Below are 19,976 nucleotides of genomic sequence, written 5' to 3'. Positions count from 1 at the left end.
GGGAGGTGCTTTCCCAGCGTCCTCTGCGCTTGCGCGTCTGTCCCCACTCCGGCCCCTCCTTCCGCCCCGCCCCCCGCCCACAGCCAGCCACCCGGACAGGCGGAGGGAGGGCGGGGCTTCAGTGGGAGGAGCCGCAGTGGCCCCTCCCCTCCCGCCGCTCCTTCGCAGCACGCATATCCCCGGCTTCTCCTGCCAGGCTCCCCCCGGGGGTCTCGGACGACCCCTGGGAAAAGGCCCGGCCACCCCCAGGAGGAGAACCGCCGGGCCAGGAGCCGAGCAGCCGAAGGGATCCCGGGAAGGGACGGAGCTCAGCCCGAGGGGATCCCGGGAGGCCGTTGGGAGACGAGGGAGCCCAGGAGGGACGGGGGGATCCACTGGAAAGCCAGGGATCCCAAGGGGGGGGAGAAGCGGATCCCAGGAGGGGATCCCCCCCACCCTTTCCTGCAGGGGAGGGAAAGGACCCCTCCTCCTCCTCCTCCCTTTGGGGCTGAGCAGGGGGGAGACAGGCAGCCACTGACACGAGGGATCCTGGGGGGCTCTCCGAGTTTGCCCTTTTTCTTGCAGGCGTTTCAAGGAAGCTCCGGCAGCACCAAGGATCCCTGAAATCCTTGCCTGCCTCTCCTTCTTTTAAACAAAAGGGCCAAATAAATGGAGTAAAGCCAGTCCTTATTTATTGTTCATTTCATGGACTAAACTGACAGGCCGTCCGTGTCTCAGACTCTGGGCAAACTTCCCCTCTGTGTGGAGTGGGTGGAAATGAGGAGATCTCGGGAATCCCAGGGTGGAACCTTCCCCAGCATTCAGGGCTACTGAAAGGAAATACAAGACAAAGGCCTCTTAATCAAAGCCTGAAATGGGAAGAACGGAAGTTTTGCCTTTGTGTCCATTGGACACTTCAGACCACGTTGCAAATTTAGCCTTCAGCTGGTTAACCTGCTCCCATTTAACAGGCTTGTAAATCTAACAAGTAAAGAGAGAAATGCGTTTAGCCTCAATTCCAGTGTAATCTTTTATTTCTGGAATAGTTAAATGTAACGTGGATTCTACACTGGGCTTTGTTTTAAAAAGGCACCAAGGAGCCCCCAGATCCGAATCCAGCATCTCCAGCCCCAGGTGGGGTCTCGGTCCAGGTGGTGCCAAGCTCTGCTTCTTCCCCTCTTCCTCCCTTCTCCAGAGCCACTGCAGTGCCAGCGGAGATCCGGGCGAGTACAACCTGCGTTCTGGCACAGTGTTGTGTGGCACATGTGGGCAGCCGGCAGAGAAGTCATCCGGGGGCACGAATGTGGGCACCAGCACCATGTCCACCGGCTCCTCCTCCTCCAGCTTGACCATCACGCGCAGCTACCGCAGTGGAGGCACCAACCTCGGGGAGAGCCTCCTGCCCCGCTCCTACATCCTGGGCAGCTCCACCCCACGCCAGCAGGTCAGTCTGGGGGCGCCCCAGCGGGCATGTGTGATCCTGGGCCGGAGGAGGAGGGGGCTTTGTGGTGGGAGGCCTCCGATTCTGAGTGCCCCCCTTCCTCCCCCTGACGGGGAAGCTCCAGAGACCGATCACTGTGCACTGTCAGTCCTTCCAGGGCGGCAGAGAGATGGCTGTGGGCATCCCAGGGCTTCCTGGCACCCTCTGTGCCACACGGGGCTCCTCAGCCAGGGCATTTGGGGAAGGCCGGGATGGTCCCCACTGAACAGCAGGCGTGGGGTGGGCTGAAAACCCTGAAAGGCTGCAACGTTCACACGAGAACAGTCAGCTCCAGTTGGCTTTGTGCCCAGGCTTAGCGTATGCGTTGTCTGGCATGGAATTCGGTCTCCGGCTTCAACAGGGGTTGGACTAGAAGACCTCTGAGCTCCCTTCCAGACCGAGTCCCCAAACCATGCGAACGCAAGGAGGCACCCGTGTGCTCCCAACCCCCCCAATGCAATGTGTGTGTGGCCGCCGCGCATATGTAGCCCTGCGCATACATGCACACATCTCCTGCACATGACATGTGGCCCCCACATGTGCCCCCCCTCTTCATGTGCCCTGCCCCCCCCCTCTGCGCATTCACGGCAGAACCCGAAGAGCTGCTGGCCTGCTGGAAGCGCATGCACAAGCGTGGCGGAGCTGAGCTGGGGCTTGGCCACAAGAGGGCGCCGCATGCCACAGGTTAGCCTTCAGGGGCCTAAAGCAGGAGGACAGCCGTGTGTGCGCGCGTATGTGCGCACACAGTGGGCGGAGCCAGTCTGGCCAGCCAGCCCACCGCCCACAGACCCCCTCCCGCCCCTCTGCCAAAGAAACAGGAGTGGCCTCCGCTGGGGCTGCCCAGTGGCTGCATTGGGGGGGGGGGCTGTCAAAGACCCCCCTGAGGTGGGAGACTTTTTATGCAGAAAACTTTGCCCTTTGGAAAATGGTCTTGGCGATTGTCTCCCCGGAGGTTTGGTCACACAGAGGCAGCCTTAGCTCTGGGGAAGGGGCTGTTCTTCCCCTGGGCAGGCAGGTCCACGTGTCCCTCCCCATAAGCCTTTTGGACTGGCAGCCACGCCTGCCTCTCCCACAACTCCCTTGCTGGCATTTTGAGGGAGGCCCGGTTCTGGATCGGCCCTGAACCTAGAATGAGGGAGAAATGTCCTGATTGTGAGAACAATTCCTCCGTGCTTCGTCCCTGGAGGCTCTTAAGTAGCAATCAAGGCCATTTGTGTGGAACGGAAGAGGGTCTCTTGCTTGGGGAGGGGGCTGGGCTAGATGACCTCTGAGGTCCCTTCTGACTCTATGTCAGTCTTCTCTCTCTCTCTCTCCCCCCTCTTAGGGTCCTTCAAACTGCAGCATCATGTAATCATCCGATGTTCCCGACATGCACTCAAATCTGCTTTATGGAGCTCTCTGTCCTTTACCTGCTCAGAAAAAGAGGAAACCATTTTTAAAAGAAGTTATTTTCTATGCAAGAATTTATACTTTATTACATATATCTATATCTCTATATATATCTCTATATAAATACGCTAAAGATGCTTCAGGTTTTTAAGGGGGTGGGGGGGTGTCTTTTTTCTATCTCAAAAGTTTAAAAGGAAGTTTAAAACCTGCCAAAGAGGTGAATCTATTACTGCCAAAAATGAAAAAAGTCCTAGAATTGTCATATGTTTCTTCTAGTAAGGGGGATCCTGCAAAAGGACAGGATCCATCTGTGTCTGCTTGAATACCAAAGTTTTCTTTGAAAAACGAATCAAAAATCACAAAGTTTTTCTCCTTCTTCTGGGCCACCGTTTGTCAACTTCATTAAGAGGGGGGGACTTCAACTCCCAAGAATTCCCCAGCCAGTCTCCCCCCCCCCCATCTTAAAGTTGGTGGGGTTGTGAAACTCTCTTCCAGGGAAATCTCTTTAAATTTGTTGCACTTAACCTTCTCCCTGTGGGGGGGGGGTGTTGACCACTAACTAACCATGGTTAACTTCTGCCTTGCTTCCCAGCGATTCGTGCCCTTGAGCAAAAGAGTCCAACTCTTTTGAAGAATCTACAAGCCAAGAGTTGACCTTCGTTTACATCTTGAAAATGGGAGGGAGACCTTCAGACGGAACCCGTTTTGGGTTGCAATGATACTTGAGGGATGCCCCAGTTGAACCCAGGGTCCTCAGCCCTGGCAGGTTTAAGGCGGAGGAACTTCAACTCCCAGAATTCCCCAGCCAGTATGGGGGACTCCGGGGAGTCGAGTTTTAAAATTGCCACGTTTGAGAAACGTGAATTTAACCTCGTGTCCTCAGTCCCCTCCGGCCCAAATCAGGTTGTTTAATACCTGCATTAAAACACTTTAGGAAGTGGACATTCAGGGATTCTCCAATTAAAATCCAGATTGCCCTGACTTTAGAACTTCTAGAATGTCTGCTTCTACAGAGTCTCCATTGACTCCGTTTGGACAGAACCAGCGGAGATGCCGAGGGAGGGTCTTGCTCAGATTTCCTGGAATGAGTTCCAGTTTGTCACCCCTGAGGAAGTGGACGAGGCCATGGGAGCGATGAGTGCCTCCACCTGTTTGCTGGACCAGTGTCCCTCCTGGCTGGTCTCGACCAGCAGGGAGGTAACACGAGGCTGGCTCCAGAGGATCACGAACACCTATCTGCAGGAGGGATCTTTCCCGCAGCCCCTGAAGGAGGCGGTGGTAAGACCCCTCCTCAAGAAGCCTTCTCTGGACCCAGCTATTCTTAAGAAATATCGTCCGGTCTCCAACCTCCCTTTTCTAGGGAAGGTTCTTGAGAAGGTGGTGGCCCTTCAACTCCGATGGACCTTGGATGAAGCAGATTACCTAGACCCTTTTCAGTCTGGTTTCAGGCCTGGATACTGCACTGAAACCTCCTTGGTCGCACTGACCGATGATCTCTGGCGGGCCAGGGATAGAGGACGTTCCTCTATCCTAGTGCTCCTTGACCTCTCAGCGGCCTTCGATACCATCGACCATGGTATCCTTCTGCGACGGCTGGAGGAGGTGGGAGTGGGAGGCTCCGTTCTACGGTGGTTCTCCTCTTACCTCTCCGACAGGTCACAGTCGGTGTTGGTTGGGGGGCAGAGGTCGACCCCTAGGCCCCTTAAATTATGGGGTGCTGCAGGGGTCGGTCTTGTCCCCCCTCCTATTTAATACCTACATGAAGCCACTGGGTGAGATCATTCGTCGGCACGGGATTAAATACCACCAGTACAAGGACGACACACAGTTGTATCTTTCCGCCCCATGCCAACTCAGGGTAGCGGTGGAAGTGATGTGCCAGTGCCTGGAAGCTGTTAGGGTCTGGATGGGAGTGAACAAACTCGCACTCAATCCTGACAAGACCGAGTGGCTGTGGATGTTGCCCCCTAAGGACAGCCCAGGTAGTCCGTCCCTAAGCCTAGAGGGAGAAAATTTGCTCCCCTCAGAGAGGGTCCGCAACTTAGGGGTCCAGAATTACTGCAGAATGCAGCCGCGCGAATGATACTGGGTGTACCAAGATACACCCACACTACACCTATCCTCCGTGAGCTGCACTGGCTCCCTATCGGTCTCCGAGCGCGATTCAAGGTGCTGGTTATTACTTTTAAAGCCCTACATGGCCTGGGACCCGGATATCTGCGAGACCGTCTTCTGCCGCATACCTCCCAACGGCCGATAAGATCGCACAGGGTGGGCCTTCTCCAGGTGCCGTCATCCAGACAATGTCGGCTGGTGGCTCCCCGGGGGAGGGCCTTCTCTGTAGCCGCCCCGACCCTATGGAATGAGCTACCCCCAGAGATCCGGACCCTCCCCACTCTCATGGCCTTCCGAAAGGCTATTAAAACCTGGCTATTTTGACAGGCCTGGGGCTGTTGACCTCTTCACCGAGGTCCATCCCCGATTAGACTGGGTGCATGATGTGGTTTTTTAATTTGTTTTCCTCCGTTTTTTTTAACTCTTCAGACTTTAAAATTTATTTTCTGTAAGCTGCCCGGAGTCCTTCGGGATTGGGCGGCCTATAAATTTATTAAATCAAATCAAATCAATTGTCCTCTGTTCAAAAATCCCAGGTCTTTCAGGAATCCCCCTCCCTCTGGTTCCATTGAGGAAGACGTCCTACTTCTTAAAGGAAGTTTGATTTCACTCCCCCTGCAGAAAAGCTGGTCCATTGTCCAAATCCATCCACCTGGTGGGAAATTAAGCGGACAGCCCCTCTTCTGCTTCAAGGAATAACGTTGAGTAGAGACGTTTCCCTTTGGAAGAAGAGAAGCTGCCTTAGAGGGTTTCCTTCTGCAGCCATGCTGACCTCTCCGCCTGGCCCCCCTTGCCCAGCCCTACGCATGGCACACGGTGCTGAGCCTGTGCCTTGCCAAGGGGTGGGGTGTAGAAGTGGGCTCCCTGCGTCTGTCAGGGGAACGCCTGGGCTTCAGGCCGCCTTCCAGGGCGCAGGAATGGTGAGGATGGGCTTGGGAAAAGTGCCCTCAACTGCCTGCTGTGGGATCGGCTGTTTCTAGTCAAGGGGGGAAATGTGGGTCTTTGAGGCAGAGCGGATGCCTTTTGGCCAGGGGAGGGGGAGGGGCCAGCTGTGCTTTCCAAAAGGGCCCCCGCTGTGCTCCACCAGGAGGACAGGACCATGTCTTCTCCTGGGCTTGGAGCAGAGATCTGCAGCCTCGTGTGGTGCCTTGAGGTCTGGTTGAGTTTGGGAAACGTAGTTCTTGCATGGGACTGGAAGCCTTACCTTAAACCAGTGATTCCCAAACTTGGCAACTTTAAGACTTGTGGACTTGAACTCCCAGAATTCTCCAGGCAGCAGAGCTAAAAGTTTGGGAACCCCTGCCTTAAACCTTTGCTGGCTTTGGAATTCTGGGAGTTGGCCAGATGGAGAAACACTGGTTTAAGGTCATGTTCTTCAACCTGATGCTCCTCAGCCTTTGATGGGTAGCTGGCTTCCTGACCCATGGATCTCTTCCTTGGACACCTCCCACCCCAGAGGATCCATGGATGGGATCCCTGCCCCCCCCCCCCCGAGTCCCTTTGGATGGGCCCTTCCCCCCCTTTGAGAATTTGCTGGGAAACGGTGGACCCTCCTATGGGGAAGGACTTCTCACCAAGGATGATGGTTCCCCCGACTCTGCATGGCTTCCCAGGGAGGAGGAAGAGCTGCAGAGTTCCTCTAGAGGCACCCCTGGACTTCCTCTGCCCCCCTTCACGTACGTCCCATATGCCTGGAGGGAGCCAATCCTGAGCCTCACCCCCACCCCCTAACCTGTCCTGCCCAGTTGGCCCAGAGGAGACGGTTCTTTGCCTCTCTGCTTCCAGCTGGGATTGCAGTCGGAACCAGCTCTGGTCCCTCTGACTTCTGCATCCCACGGGGGTCCCCCCAGCCCCCCTTTTCTCCTGCCCTTGATCTCCTTTGCACTTGGAGAGAGGCGCCTTTTGAAAGCTCTTTCCTCAGGAACCCTGGCAGGAGGGAGACCCCCGGCTGCTGAGGGGCGCCCCGCCTCCTTCGTGGGGAGAGCAAGCCTGCCTTTAAACTGGGGGTGGGGGGTGGGAAAGGAGGAGGGGGCACCAACTAAACCAGCCCACTGCTTGCTCCTGCCTGGTGCAGATGCTTACTGATTGAGGAGGGGTCTTTGCTCCAGCTGGACGCACTTTCTCCAGCCTTCTCGGAAAGCTCTCCCCTCCCCCCAGAAGCCCCTCCCTTTTTCATTGTGCTGTTAACTTGGGGTGCTGTCGGGGGAGGGGTCTGCCAAGGGATGCTTTGTGCTCTGATGGCAACTGGGCAGTATTTGTATTTTTTAAAACCAATATAGTCATCTAAAACTACGGCTGTTGTGTTTCTTTCATTGGGAATGGGGGGTGGTCTCTTTGGGGGGGGCTGTTGGTGAGGAGGGTTGCTTGGCTTGAGGCCCCCACCCTGTGCGAGGCTCCCCAGGGAGGCAGGGATGTGGGTCACTCATCACGCTGCCTCTGCACACACAACCACACCTGTTGGGCTGCCGTCCCAGGCTGGAGGAGGCGGAAGGAAGGTGGCCTCCAGAGGACGGGAGAGACCCCAGACCTGATACCCTCAGTAGGGAAGAACCCCCACCCCCACCCCACTGTTGACTTTTCTTGCCACCCTTGTCAAGTGAATCACTGCAATTTTAAGTGAGTAACGTGATTGTTAAGTGAGCCTGGCTTCCCCATTGAATTCACTTGTCGGAAGGCCGCAAAAGGGGATCTCGTGACCCCGGGACAGTGCGACCGTCGTAAATATGAACCGGTTACCCGGCATCTGGAGTTTGATCGCGTGACTGTGGGATGCTGCAGTGGTCAGAAGCGGACAAACGGAAATGTCACTAAATGGTCGCCAAATGAACCGTTATAAGTCCAGGACTCATCCGATGGGAGAGGAGAGTCACGGAGCGTTGTGTAAAAGCAATTCGGATCTTGGCTCTTTCCAACCACTTTGATGACTTCTGACTTTCTTTGGTGCAGTAGATCAGCTTTGCTGGCTGAGGAACTCTGGGAGTTGAAGTCCAGAGGTCTTAAAGTTGCCAAGGTTGGAGGCCACTGCAGAAGATGACACAAAAAACCCTCTGGACCTTTTTGCTTCTCAACAACATTTCAAGCTCTTTCTACACTTACAAAATCATCCTAATCATCCAAAATAAAAAAACACCAGATTCATATTTTCTTCCAGCTTCGAGCAAAAAGCCCAGCAGCGATTTCCAACTCGAAACCAAATTAGAGACATTCTTTAAGTCAGTTTTGCCATTTTCCACACCACCCACTGGACACACAACTACACAAACGCCCAAGATTGTTAAGAGATAATTGTTTGGACAAACGGGGTAGGATACAGAAAGCGCAGCAAGCACAAAGCCCCCCCCCGCCCCCCGCCCGTGGGGAGGGAAAGTGGGCGGGGCAAAGGGAGGGGCTCCATGGAGGGCAAGGAGCGCTGCTGCCCCCCCTCCCCCCCCCGCCCGCCTTGCTCCCCATTTCAAGCAGCCGGAATGTTGGGAGGGTCTCCCGAATGACTTAAAGTGGGGAAGAGACCTGTTGCTCCTTCCTCCTCCTCCTCCTCCTCCTCTTTTCCCCATCAGGGGTCCAAGGCCACCCAGCTGCCTTTCAGGGCTCCCGCAGGACTAGAACTCACCACCTCCTTAGGGGTTTCTAAGGCTGCCCCTTAACCAGCGCCACGCAAGATCCCTTGGGCTGTGGAGGGGGGCTTTGTGGGGGGTTTTCTCCTGCTTTGGTCTCCCCCTGACCTGACTCTGCCGCCGTCCTTGTCCCGAGAAGTCAGTCCTTCTTCCCCCCCATTTGCCAGCAGAGGAAACCAGGAGGGTCCAGGATTCTGACCCTTCCCAGATGTGAGCAAACGGCTCTCCGGGGGTCAGAATCCCTTCGACCTCATGGTTTAAGCACACACACCCCCTTCCCACAAGTCAGCAAGGAGGCTGGAAACTGCCTGAAATGGGGAATGTAAGAGACTCACAAGAAATGGATGTGGAAATGCTTTTACTCCTCTCAGATGTCTAGACCAGCTTTGCTGGCTGGAGAATTCTGGGAGTTGGAAGTCCACAAGTCTTAAAGTTGCCAAGTTTGGGAACCACTGGTCTATACCACAATTTGTTTGGCAGCTGGCAGGATAGAATGGGGAGGGAGGGGAGAGAGAAAAGGGCCTGTTTAAATGTTGTAATCATATCTGGCCCAAACTTAAAAACTCCCAAAGAATCATTCATGGCCTTCTGAAGATGTCTCTGAACAACCAGTTTTATACTTGCTCTTGTGACTCAATTATGGGAGTCTAGAAAATCTGAACACTGGTATGCTCAGTTGTTTTTTTAAAAAAGGTCAGTAGTAATGCAGAGTTATTGACGGATTCTGTATAGTGGACCCCTCCCCAACCAAAGGAATTCTTTTCTAATGAACCCATCTTTGAGAGCAATTGCACCATATTGAAATCACTCAGATATTTTACCAGATGCCCCCCCCCCTCCATGGAACTTCTCCCACTAATATTTAGCTCTCCTAAGAGGGCAGCCCCTGTTCCAGATGGGGTAACCCAAGCCCCAATCATCCCACAATGGGAGGTGCCTAGATTACTCCAGCATATGGTGAAAATCCTACAAAAATGGCTTAATTGTTTAAAAGCATTATTTCTACTCATAATCCTATATGGAATGAGTTACAAACTATGTTTAATATAATACAATAGCAGAGTTGGAAGGGACCTTGGAGGTCTTCTAGCCCAACCCCCTGCCTAGGCAGGAAACCCTTTCAGACAAATGGCTGTCCAACATCTTCTTAAAGACTTCCAGTGTTGGGGCATTCACAACCTCTGGAGGCAACTTCTGTTCCACTGATTAATTGTTCTAATTGTCAGGAAATTTCTCCTCAGTTCTAAGTTGCTTCTCTCCTTGACTCGTTTCCACCCATTGCTTCTTGTTCTGCCCTCAGGTGCCCTGGAGAATAGCTTGACTCCCTCTTCTTTGTGGCAACCCCTGAGATATTGGAGCACTGTTATCATGTCTCCCCTGGTCCTTCTTTTCATTAAACTAGACATATCCAGTTCCTGCAAGGGTTCTTCATAGGTTTTAGTCTCCAGTCCCCTAATCCTCTTTGTTGTTTAATGTTTTTCTGACTGGGGAGGACAAAGGGATGTTTGTGGGGAAAGTTGGATTAGAGACACCAGAGAATGTTAGAGATCTTTTGTTTCCCTTTGAAGATCCTATGTGGGATCCAAGCATCCCACAGATTTGAAGGAGTTATGAGAAGTCAGCAACTGAGTAGTTGCAGTTTTAATGGTTGTTATTCCAAAGAAGTAAACTATAGGGAAGACCAACAATAATCTCCATAGATCTGGAAATGATGTTCTCTCTCTCTCTCTCCCTCCCTCCCTCCCTCTCTCTTTCTCTCTCTTTTTGTCTCTCTGTCTCTCTGTCATTTCTAAGACCTGGAGGGGGGAGGGCTGGAAAAGTTGTTGGTATATGTAAGTGGAGAGAGAGAGAGGGAGAGAGAGAAATGTATTTTATGCCTGTCCAGGTTGAAAGGTGAGAACTTTGATTTTTTATTTTGTGTGAAAAGACTTACATTGAGAGTTGATCTATAGAAAACTCATAGAAAGTTATGTATCTCTCTAAATTCCAAAAATGTGGAGAGAGAGAAAAAGTGTTTTTTTTAACATAACCACTCTCCTGGAAAGGGGGGGGGGAGTGAATTCACAATGTAAGGTTTGAGACCCATAGAAGTTTGAGAACACATCCAAGTCCCAATGAGCCAAACCTGAGACTTAAAGGGAGGCTTGAATAACAATCAGCATTTAATCTTTGATCAAAGCTTAAAGACATGATGGTCAATTGTTCCCAACATAACCCCAAGGATACGCAGGGAAGAACTCCCCTTCGGAGAAGGTGTGGCTCCTTTTTATACAGACATCATAGAATAACATCCTGGCTTTCGTAGAGTACAAATTTTTATTACTGTCAAAGACCAGCAATACACATTACTTTTTACCATATATTAAAAAGTACTGATATTAAAATCATCATGTATATATATATAAAAAAAACCTTTGGAAATGAAAAATGATATACTTATGCCTTAATTGAAGAAAGTAAATGATGATATAATTATGCTGTGAAATAATCTAACAATGACACAATGAAGTATTAATAGAAGGTCTGGGGATATAATGTATAAGGTTAAGAACTTATTATAATGATATTTCGCTGCTGATAAGCAATTCTAATAGGGGAACAAATGAAAACTGGTATATATAGGCAGCGATGCTTTGTTGAACAATGAAGGAATAAGATCTCTGTTTGAAGGTATGAAATGCAAGGTTAACAATAAATAGAAGTATACTCTCTGGGGAAAAATAATGCTAATGTTAACTGAATATATATTGTAGAATGAAAATGAGGCCTTTAGTTATATTAGATGAAATATCTGAGACGGTAAATATTATTTTAAGATGCAGATGTTAAAACACTTGTAACCAAACGACATGCTGCATGTGATGATAGTTTTTCTATTTTTTTTAAACCCTAGGTTATTGTGGTGTCTATTAAATATACAACAGAGAGATACGGGATGTGTGTATGGGGTGAAACATAGTAGGGATGCACCTGTGATCAAATAACATACTGTATGGGACGATGGGTTTTTTTTTCTTTCCTTTTCCCTTTTTTTTTCTATTGTTATGTGATGTTGTATATGTAATAAAAAATAAAATTATTTTTTAAAAAAAGATAATGAACTTTTAACTGGGTGGGATCCTGATGTAACTCCCATAATTGGGATCCCACAGCATGATGCCAACATGCCTGTCTTATTAAATTGGAACTTTAAGGATCATTTTGCCTTGGACTCTGATTTAATTCTACATGATACTTGGAACGCTGACACTCTGGACTAATGATCTTTTTTTCTCTCCCTTCAACCGTTAGTTGTGAAAGCAATCCAGAAAATGTTGAATACGTTTGTCATTTGGCTTTCCCACATTGTAGGACCTTATTTTAGGTATTGTCCAGAATATGGAAGGTATTAAATCTTTTTGCTTAAGAGTTATTAATTTAAATATTAAGCAATGGTGGATCCCTGTCTTGCCTTTGGCTACATGACTGTATGGGCACATGCTCTGCTGTTATGCTGATCTCTTCTGATTTGTTTTTGCAAGAAAAGAGGAATTCTGCCTAGCTGCTTCCTTTTGCATTGCACGGATTATACACTTCCACCTGTCAAGATTCAAGAGCCAACCAAGGCTAGTTACCGTCAACTAAGTTTGGATTTGCCCCCATCCTTAAGATGATGACTTTGACACTGAGCCACTTAAAGGTATTTTATCAGGGAGATCGTCGGATCTTCCTGTGGAATCATGGCAACATGGAGATGGACACTTCGGGCCCTGGCCAGCTCTTGCCTTGCCCTCATTGGGCCTTTGACTCCCCTGACACCTGTGGCAAAAGTCTGACGTCCAGGTGTCTCATCAGATCCCGAGGCTGGAAAGAGCCCGAGACAGTTATGACAATTGATATGAAATCACATATTATCCAATTGAATATATTTGTGTACATTGTTATTATTGTACCTCATTTGTTTGACTATCACATTGAATTCACTTGTCGGAAGGCCGCAAAAGGGGATCTCGTGACCCCGGGACAGTGCGACCGTCGTAAATATGAACCGGTTACCCGGCATCTGGAGTTTGATCGCGTGAATGTGGAATGCTGCAGTGGTCAGAAGCGGACAAATGGAAATGTCACTAAATGGTCGCTAAATGAAGTGCTGTAAGTCCAGGACTCATCCGATGGGAGAGGAGAGTCACGGAGCGTTGTGTAAAAGCAATTCGGTTCTTGGCTCTTTTCAACTACTTTGATGACTTCTGAGTTTCTTTGGTGCAGTTTTGCTGGCTGAGGAACTCTGGGAGTTGAAGTCCAGAGGTCTTAAAGTTGCCAAGGTTGGAGGCCACCGCAGAAGATGACACAAAAAACCCTCTGGACCTTTTTGCTTCTCAACAACATTTCAAGCTCTTTCTACACTTACAAAATCATCCTAATCATCCAAAATAAAAAAAGATTCATATTTTCTTCCAGCTTCGAGCAAAAAGCCCAGCAGCGATTTCCAACTCGGAACCAAATTAGAGACATTCTTTAAGTCAGTTTTGCCATTTTCCACACCAGCCACTGGACACACAACTACACAAACGCCCAAGATTGTTTAAAGATAATTGTTTGGACAAACGGGGTAGGATGCAAAACGCCACGTGCCAATGCAGAAAGCGCAGCATGCACAAAGCCCCCCCCCCGCCCCACGCCCGTGGGGAGGGAAAGTGGGCGGGGCAAAGGGTGGGGGGGCTCCATGGAGGGCAAGGAGCGCTGCTGCCCCCCCTCCCTCCCTCCCTCCCGCCTTGCTCCCCATTTCAAGCAGCCGGAATGTTGGGAGGGTCTCCCGGGCATTTCCCACAGGCGGCCACTAGAGGGCAGGCGCTGCCCGGGCTGCCTTCGGAGGGGCGCCGCAAAAGCTGCCTCCAAAGACGGAGGGAAAAGGGGGGGGGGAGTCCGGGAGGCCCCCAAATCTGGAAGCGGCTGCCGGGGGGATCCTGGGAGTTGAAGTCCACCCATCGGGAAGGCTGCCCGCCAGAGCCTCGTCCCACCGGCGCTTCTCTCCCCTCCGGCCACAGGATCCTCGCAGCCCCCCCCCCCCGGGTCCGGCCAGGGCGGGGAGGGGGAGTCCGGACGCCCCTTCAAACCGTCACTAAGCGAATGGCTGGTGATAAGTCAAGGAGTGCCTGCATTTATTGGACTCCCCTTATTACCTGCCCTGGAGGAGTGCTGAAGGGAGAAGGTTAAATCTGGCTCTGAAGAAAGCTATTCTTTGTTTTGGGAAGATCAGGTCATTTAGATATCTTGCCGATTCCCACACACCCTGTTTGATTCTGTCCCTACTTTGGAGAGGCAACCTATTTAATTCTTCTTGGAACTCCATGTCCCCCATTCTATTGATTACTACTTGCTTTGCTTGATCAAAGCCTAGAGACATTAAGAATACCAGTGAGAGCCCATGAGAGCCCAGCTTGTGATCAATCGCCTGTTTCCAGGGGGAGGGGAAATTGTCAGTCAACACTAGTGGGGACAGTCCCTCTGGAAAGAAATGCATTTTAAGCCAATGAATGACCATCATCTTCCAGGCTCTTACCTGAATTTGAGGGATGCCTGTCTCAATTCCTAACTGGGCATTTGGAGTTCCTTTGGGAGCAGCTAAGATGGCTCGCAGGAATTTAGTTTGTATGGTTTCTAACAAGTCTTTGCAAGGATTCCTGTTTGTGCCCCATATAGAATTTGCGACAATGTTTTGGCCTCGAAAAGTTTTAAGGCAGCAGGTACTAACTGACCTCCACCTGTATAAAAGAAGTGTTTAATTGCCTTTCAGGACCTGTTGGCTGCTTGCAATTTGTGATCCAGGTGTGCCTTCCATGTCCCTTGCAAGTGGAAAACCACCCCAAGGTATCTAAATGTTCTAACCTGTTCCAAACTAAGTCTCTATGGCAGCCGAGAGCCAGTAAGCGAAGCAGAGGCTGACAATGTCCTTCTATTTCCCAGGAGTATTGGCGTGGTCTTTTAGCAAAAACTAAAACCTTTGATTTATCAAAGTTAAGGACCAGCTTGTTTTGCCTGCAATAGCCGAGTGTTGCCCGGATTTTGCGCTGTGCTAGGTTAGGAGGATGGGAATCAGGGTCCTGTAAGAGATCGATCAGGGGATTGATATAGAAGTTGAAGAGGGAGGGGGACAGGATGCAACCCTGCCGTACCCCTTTTTGTACCCTTACTGAGCTGGTTAAACTCCCTTGGGGATTGCACCCCACTTTCAGGGTGGAATTGGCATACAATTTTTGTATGAGGAAGAGGAGGCGTTGATCGATAGTGGTGCATTTTAATTTCCCCCAGAGGGCGATCCTGGATATTGAATCAAAGGCCTGCTTACAATCCAGGAAGGCCACAAAAAGAGAGGATTTTTTTATACGTGCATTTTTGTACTAAATGGTGGGGTACCAAGATATGATCCACCGTGGATCTTCCTTCTCTGAAACCGGCTTGTTTGATTATCCCCCCTGATATTAGCAAATCCTGGAGTTTATAGTTTAGGTGTTTGGCATACAGTTTACTAATAACGCTCAGAAGACTAATGGGTCTATAATTGCCTGGGTCATTTCTATTCCCTTTTTTATAAATTGGTATGATAATTGCTACTCCCCAATCTCTTGGCATATGGCCAGTTTTATCTATGAATGTAAACAGAGAGGCTAAAAGTGGAGCCCACCAACTCCAACTGGCCTTCTTTTTGATTATTTCTGGCAGGACATTATCAGCCCCGGGTCCCTTATTAGCCTTTAGGGCTCCGATCAACCGGGATATCTCTTCTGGTGTAACAGGGGGCCAGTAAGACGTTTGGTCCAAACTAGCTTGGCTCTCCTTGGTTACATAGTCAGGATCTCTATAAAGCTCCCTAAAATACTCTTCCCAGGCATGAATCGGAACCCGATTAGTTGGGGGGTAGGGGGGGTTTCCCCAATCCCCTGGTGATGCACCAAAAAGGGATGTATTGTTCTGTCGAGACTGAAGTAATTAATCTATGTCAAGAGTCCTTTCGAGCCGCACTTTTTTATTTTCTTTTAGAAGGGTCTTATATTGTGCTTTCAACTGCTTTAAGTAGTGAGTGTGATCCTCAAAAGGGGCATTTTTACTTTCCCTGTACTCCATATTATATATCCTTTTTAGTTGCACGCAACCAAAACCATTTTTTATTCTTTGAGACCGGCCTTTGGGAGTGAGCTAGTGTTCTGTTAATGAGAACCGCATTCAAATTTAAAATTAAACTTTCAAACCCCTCTAAGTAAGATCCTCCAAAGTTATTCCTTAGCAGAGATGTAGGTAGCTCTCTGGTTTCTGGAACTAACATCCATTTGGTAACTTCCTTAGCATTTTCCTCATTCCATTTAATTTTTACCTGGGTATTTTGACTCTCTAACCTGGGCAGGTAAGCTGTGCCTGCCCTCAGAGATCTCTGGTGCAATGTGAGAGTAAGGAGCATTGTATTATGATTGCTTTCCAGTCGTGAGTCTTCCTCCATCTTCTGTAAGAACTTCCGATCATATGATATTATCCAGGAATCAACCGTGGATTTTCTTCCTGCTCCCCGAGAAGTATATTCTGCTGGAAAGACGCCCCATGGGGACCCATTAAGGATACAAAGATCCAAACATACAGTCATCTGTCCTACACACAAACCTGCCCGATTTGCTTTAGGGTCTTTAAATTGTCTGGGATGCAGGGATTCTCCTGTTACATTCTCATCATAGTGGATCTTACATTGATTAAATAATGCTTGATCATTTGGTCCCATTCTAGCGTTTAAGTCCCCCCCCTATAATTATTGCTGCTTTGGGGGAATTTGTCTGAGCAGCCAAGAATAAAACCTTCTATGCTGTCCCAAATCTTATTGATCACACTATTCTTATTAAGTGGAGGAATATAGATATTAAACAGCAAAATATCCTCCTGTTTAAATAGCAATAGCAGTTAGACTTATATACCACTTCATAGGGCTTTCAGCCCTCTCTAAGCAGATTACAGAGTCAGCATATCGCCCCCAACAATCAGATAGATAGATAGATAGATAGATAGATAGATAGATAGATAGATAGATAGATAGGTAGATAGCAATAGCAGTTAGACTTCTATACCGCTAAGGAAGCTGCCCTATGATGCTCAGATGGAACAGCTACCCGAATTCCCATGTCTCCATCCATACCCCCTTCCCCGGCCTCTTATACACCCGGGCACAGGGCATGGGCCAGGTTTATCGGAGGCAAGGAGGGGAACGATGGGTGGCGGGTAGAGAGCAAAGTTATTCTACCAGATGCACCTCTAAGGATTCCTTTAAAACAAAATTCGTTATCTGCAGGACTAGATCACCCAGGGCATCCGTTTCAGCCTGCAGACTGGACGCTTGTAAAGACTCGGGGACCAACAACCTCCTTGGATCAGCAGTGGAAGGGACCCTTTCAAGGGCTTCAGACCACCCATACAGCCCTAAAAGTGGAAGGCCTGGCATCTTGGATTGATCACTTCCAGAGTGAAGAAATACCCACGATCTGCCCGTCCGGATCCCTGGACTGCGCAGCCTGTGACTTTCTCAGTAGCAGAACTGGGACTGAAGTTATTGTTCTGGAACCAAAAGCCTCCGGAACCATAGTTGTGTGAGAGGAGAACTGCCATCTCCCGTAGGTGTTTTCTCAATTAGAACATTTCCCCAAAAGGTGTTTGTGGCTACCCACACAAGGATTAGGAGTTACCCAATTATTGCCACTAGCTGATTGGTGCGTCTGTGTGCATGAAGGCTAACATATTAAGACAAATAAACTTAACAACCTTTGGGATGAGACCACATGATTTTGTTAGGTATCTGTGCTCTTCCCATATAGGTGGGTACCTATGTTATGCCCACTTTACCTGAAAGGAAGATTGGAAACCACAGGAATCTTGAACAAGTCAGAAAGTACCTGAACCCCTTTCTTTGCTCCGTGGGCTCTGGTCCCTCAATAATGCTTTGTATCACATACAAGCGGTGGGGGAAATCCTAGCCAAGGAGACTGGGGAGTTTTTTTTATTGCTGCAGCAAAAGAACAAGAAGCCATTTGGACAATGACAGTTCAGAATAGAATGGCTCTAGATATGATATTGGCATCCTAAGGAGATGGGTGTGCACTACTTGGACAACAATGCTGTGTGCAGATTCTGGAGAAATCCTGGAATTCCACAGCTGAACTACACACATCACAAAGAGAGCTGCAACCCCCCCCTCCCCCATGGACGAATGGAAAGAGAAGTGGCATTGACTGACAGGAGGGTTGCCTGATTTCACTGGTTAAGGACCTAATAATGACCCTGGCAGGCAAAGTCATCGTTCTCTGAATCACCTGTTGTGCATTACAATGCCTTCTGCTTTGCCTCCCCACCTGTAAGTAAACCAGGAGGTCTCCCAGTACAGGGATATTGCTGTTGGGTGAACCTTGGAAAATGAGATCATTTTCAGATTCAAAGGGGGGTGGGGATGATGGGCTGGGGGCTAAAGCAAGGTCATAGCACACACTTGAAAGTAAAGCAGGAAGACTGGAATTGGGGTCTGGGGCTCTGTCTGTATCACAAGAACAAAGAATGCTTATCAACAGGAAATATGCATGTGTAAAGCTTGCAGCAATTATGGGTAGCTAGAAAGTTGATAAAAGTAAGGAGAATTAGACAACCTGCAGAGCTCAGCAAAAAGTGAGGAATCGAGATGGCCGGCAGCCAATGAAAGGCCTGTTAGAGAACTCCTGGGGCCTTCGTTAGCCAAGGCTTAGGAATGGCACAGCTAGAGACCAATAGAACAAATGGTAGAATTATTGGTAAAGTGTTTTTTAGAGGATATTTCTTATTATTTCACCTTGTCCCGCCTTCTCCTTTAGTCAAAATGTATAGCTTTCTTAATCCTTTGTTCTTGGCCTTTTGACCAGGAACCTTTTTCCTTGGACTCCTCCAATAAAAAGCAATCAGAAAACCTGCCCCTCCTGTCTGGGTCCATCATTGGCTTCCACACCAGGCTCAGACCCGAATTGGGGAGAAGACAAGCGTGTCTTTAAACAGCAGCTGCGTGGATACATTTTCTTCCTGGATATCTGAATTTGGAATTCATGCCCAAAAGGAGACCGTCTCCAGTTAAAGAGGAGCTAAGGAGGAGAATCTCCTGCTAGTGAATTTCCTCATAGAAATCAATATCTCATTGTTGGGGGAAAAAAGAAACAGGAAATCATGCAATGTTGATATTCTCCAAGTTGGATTCTTTCTGGGTCTTCAGCTGCTGGAGCCCTCAACATTTGGAAGATGGGCAAAAGAGGGTCATGTCCTTGGGGATTCAGCATCATGAAGCCACGCAGGATTTTCATATCTTACTCTCCAAACTCAGGCACTAAGTTTGGTGTGGAGCCGAAAAGAACTTGATTGCCTGAATTGGGGAGAGTTTGAGAGAAGCAAAGGGGAGCCCAACTGCCAATGACTCTGGGTGGCTTACAAGAGAGGACAATAAAACGGGGAAGAAGATGGGCAAAACACTGTATGAAAATCCAAAGCTCCCAATGGCTCAACGAATAGCCAACCCAGGGGTGGAGGGCTATGTCGCAGGGCACAGTGGCACAGGCAGCAGCCACAACAGGAGTCCCCTCCACAGAGGGAGAGGGTGTAGGAGGAAAATCACACAAACAGACACACAGACACGGTTTCCAAGGGCTCAAAAAGGTTGAAAACTGCAACCAGGAAGAGGGCAGTATTGGAGGGGATTTCCCCCCACTGCTGCAGTTTTTGGAAAGGAGAAGCAGGTGGATGTGGAGAGGGAGGGGCTGGTAAGGCAGCTAAAGTGGGGAGGGGCTGGCTGACTACTGTGCTTACTGTCTCTGGGGTGCATAGGGCACTGCACACCAAGACAACTACACACAAGAACAGCTTTCCCCCACCTGCCATCACTCTGCTCAACAACGAATTCCCACACCTCCTCCTAAGACTGCATTACTATCTTCTTCTTACTCTTCTCGGTAACTGTCTCTCCCCACTTATGACTATCTTGCTTGTATCTTGACAATTTAGATGGTTCTGTTTGTTTCTTAGTACGATTTGATTGCTTATTAGTAACTTACGACTATCACCAAGTGTTGTATGTTGATGGATGCCTTTTATTTTACTTCAGGTACACTGTGAGAGGTGATGCACCAAAGACAAATTCCTTGTGTGTCCAGTCACACTTGGCCAATAAAGAATTCCCTTCTGCTCTGTCCTATTAACGGAGGACATTTCTTGGGTGAGAAGTGAAAGCAAAGAAAATCCAGTTGCCTCCTGAAAAAGCACCTTCGGGATGAGATCTGCTGCTTGAGCAGAGGGTTGGGCTAGAAGACCTCTAAGGTCCCTTGCAGCTGGCTTGTTCTTATTGTGTAAGCTGAGAAGGGAACTTCCTCCAACGCTCTAAGCCTCAC

The 19,976-nt window shown here is 49.3% G+C and overlaps 1 protein-coding gene and 1 long non-coding RNA gene across 2 annotated transcripts in view; both read left to right on the top strand.

Moving 5' to 3' along the window:
• Positions 1 to 19,976, top strand: part of LOC148042286 (SLAM family member 6-like) — a 979,974-nt gene that overhangs the window by 47,759 nt on the left and 912,239 nt on the right. The gene's annotated exons all lie outside the window — the stretch shown is intronic.
• On the top strand, positions 196 to 2,940 carry LOC148042310 (uncharacterized). The gene is made up of 2 exons (XR_015695207.1): positions 196 to 1,423; positions 2,784 to 2,940. It is a non-coding gene; the product is annotated as an uncharacterized LOC148042310 (long non-coding RNA).

Source organism: Thamnophis sirtalis, unplaced genomic scaffold (genome assembly GCF_051295495.1).
Source record: "Thamnophis sirtalis isolate CommonGarterSnake01/CBP01778 unplaced genomic scaffold, rThaSir2_p1.2 scaffold_18, whole genome shotgun sequence".
NCBI classification, from domain to species: domain Eukaryota; kingdom Metazoa; phylum Chordata; class Lepidosauria; order Squamata; family Natricidae; genus Thamnophis; species Thamnophis sirtalis.
Note: the sequence above shows the minus strand (reverse complement) of the source record. Positions and strands in the feature narration are given on the sequence as shown.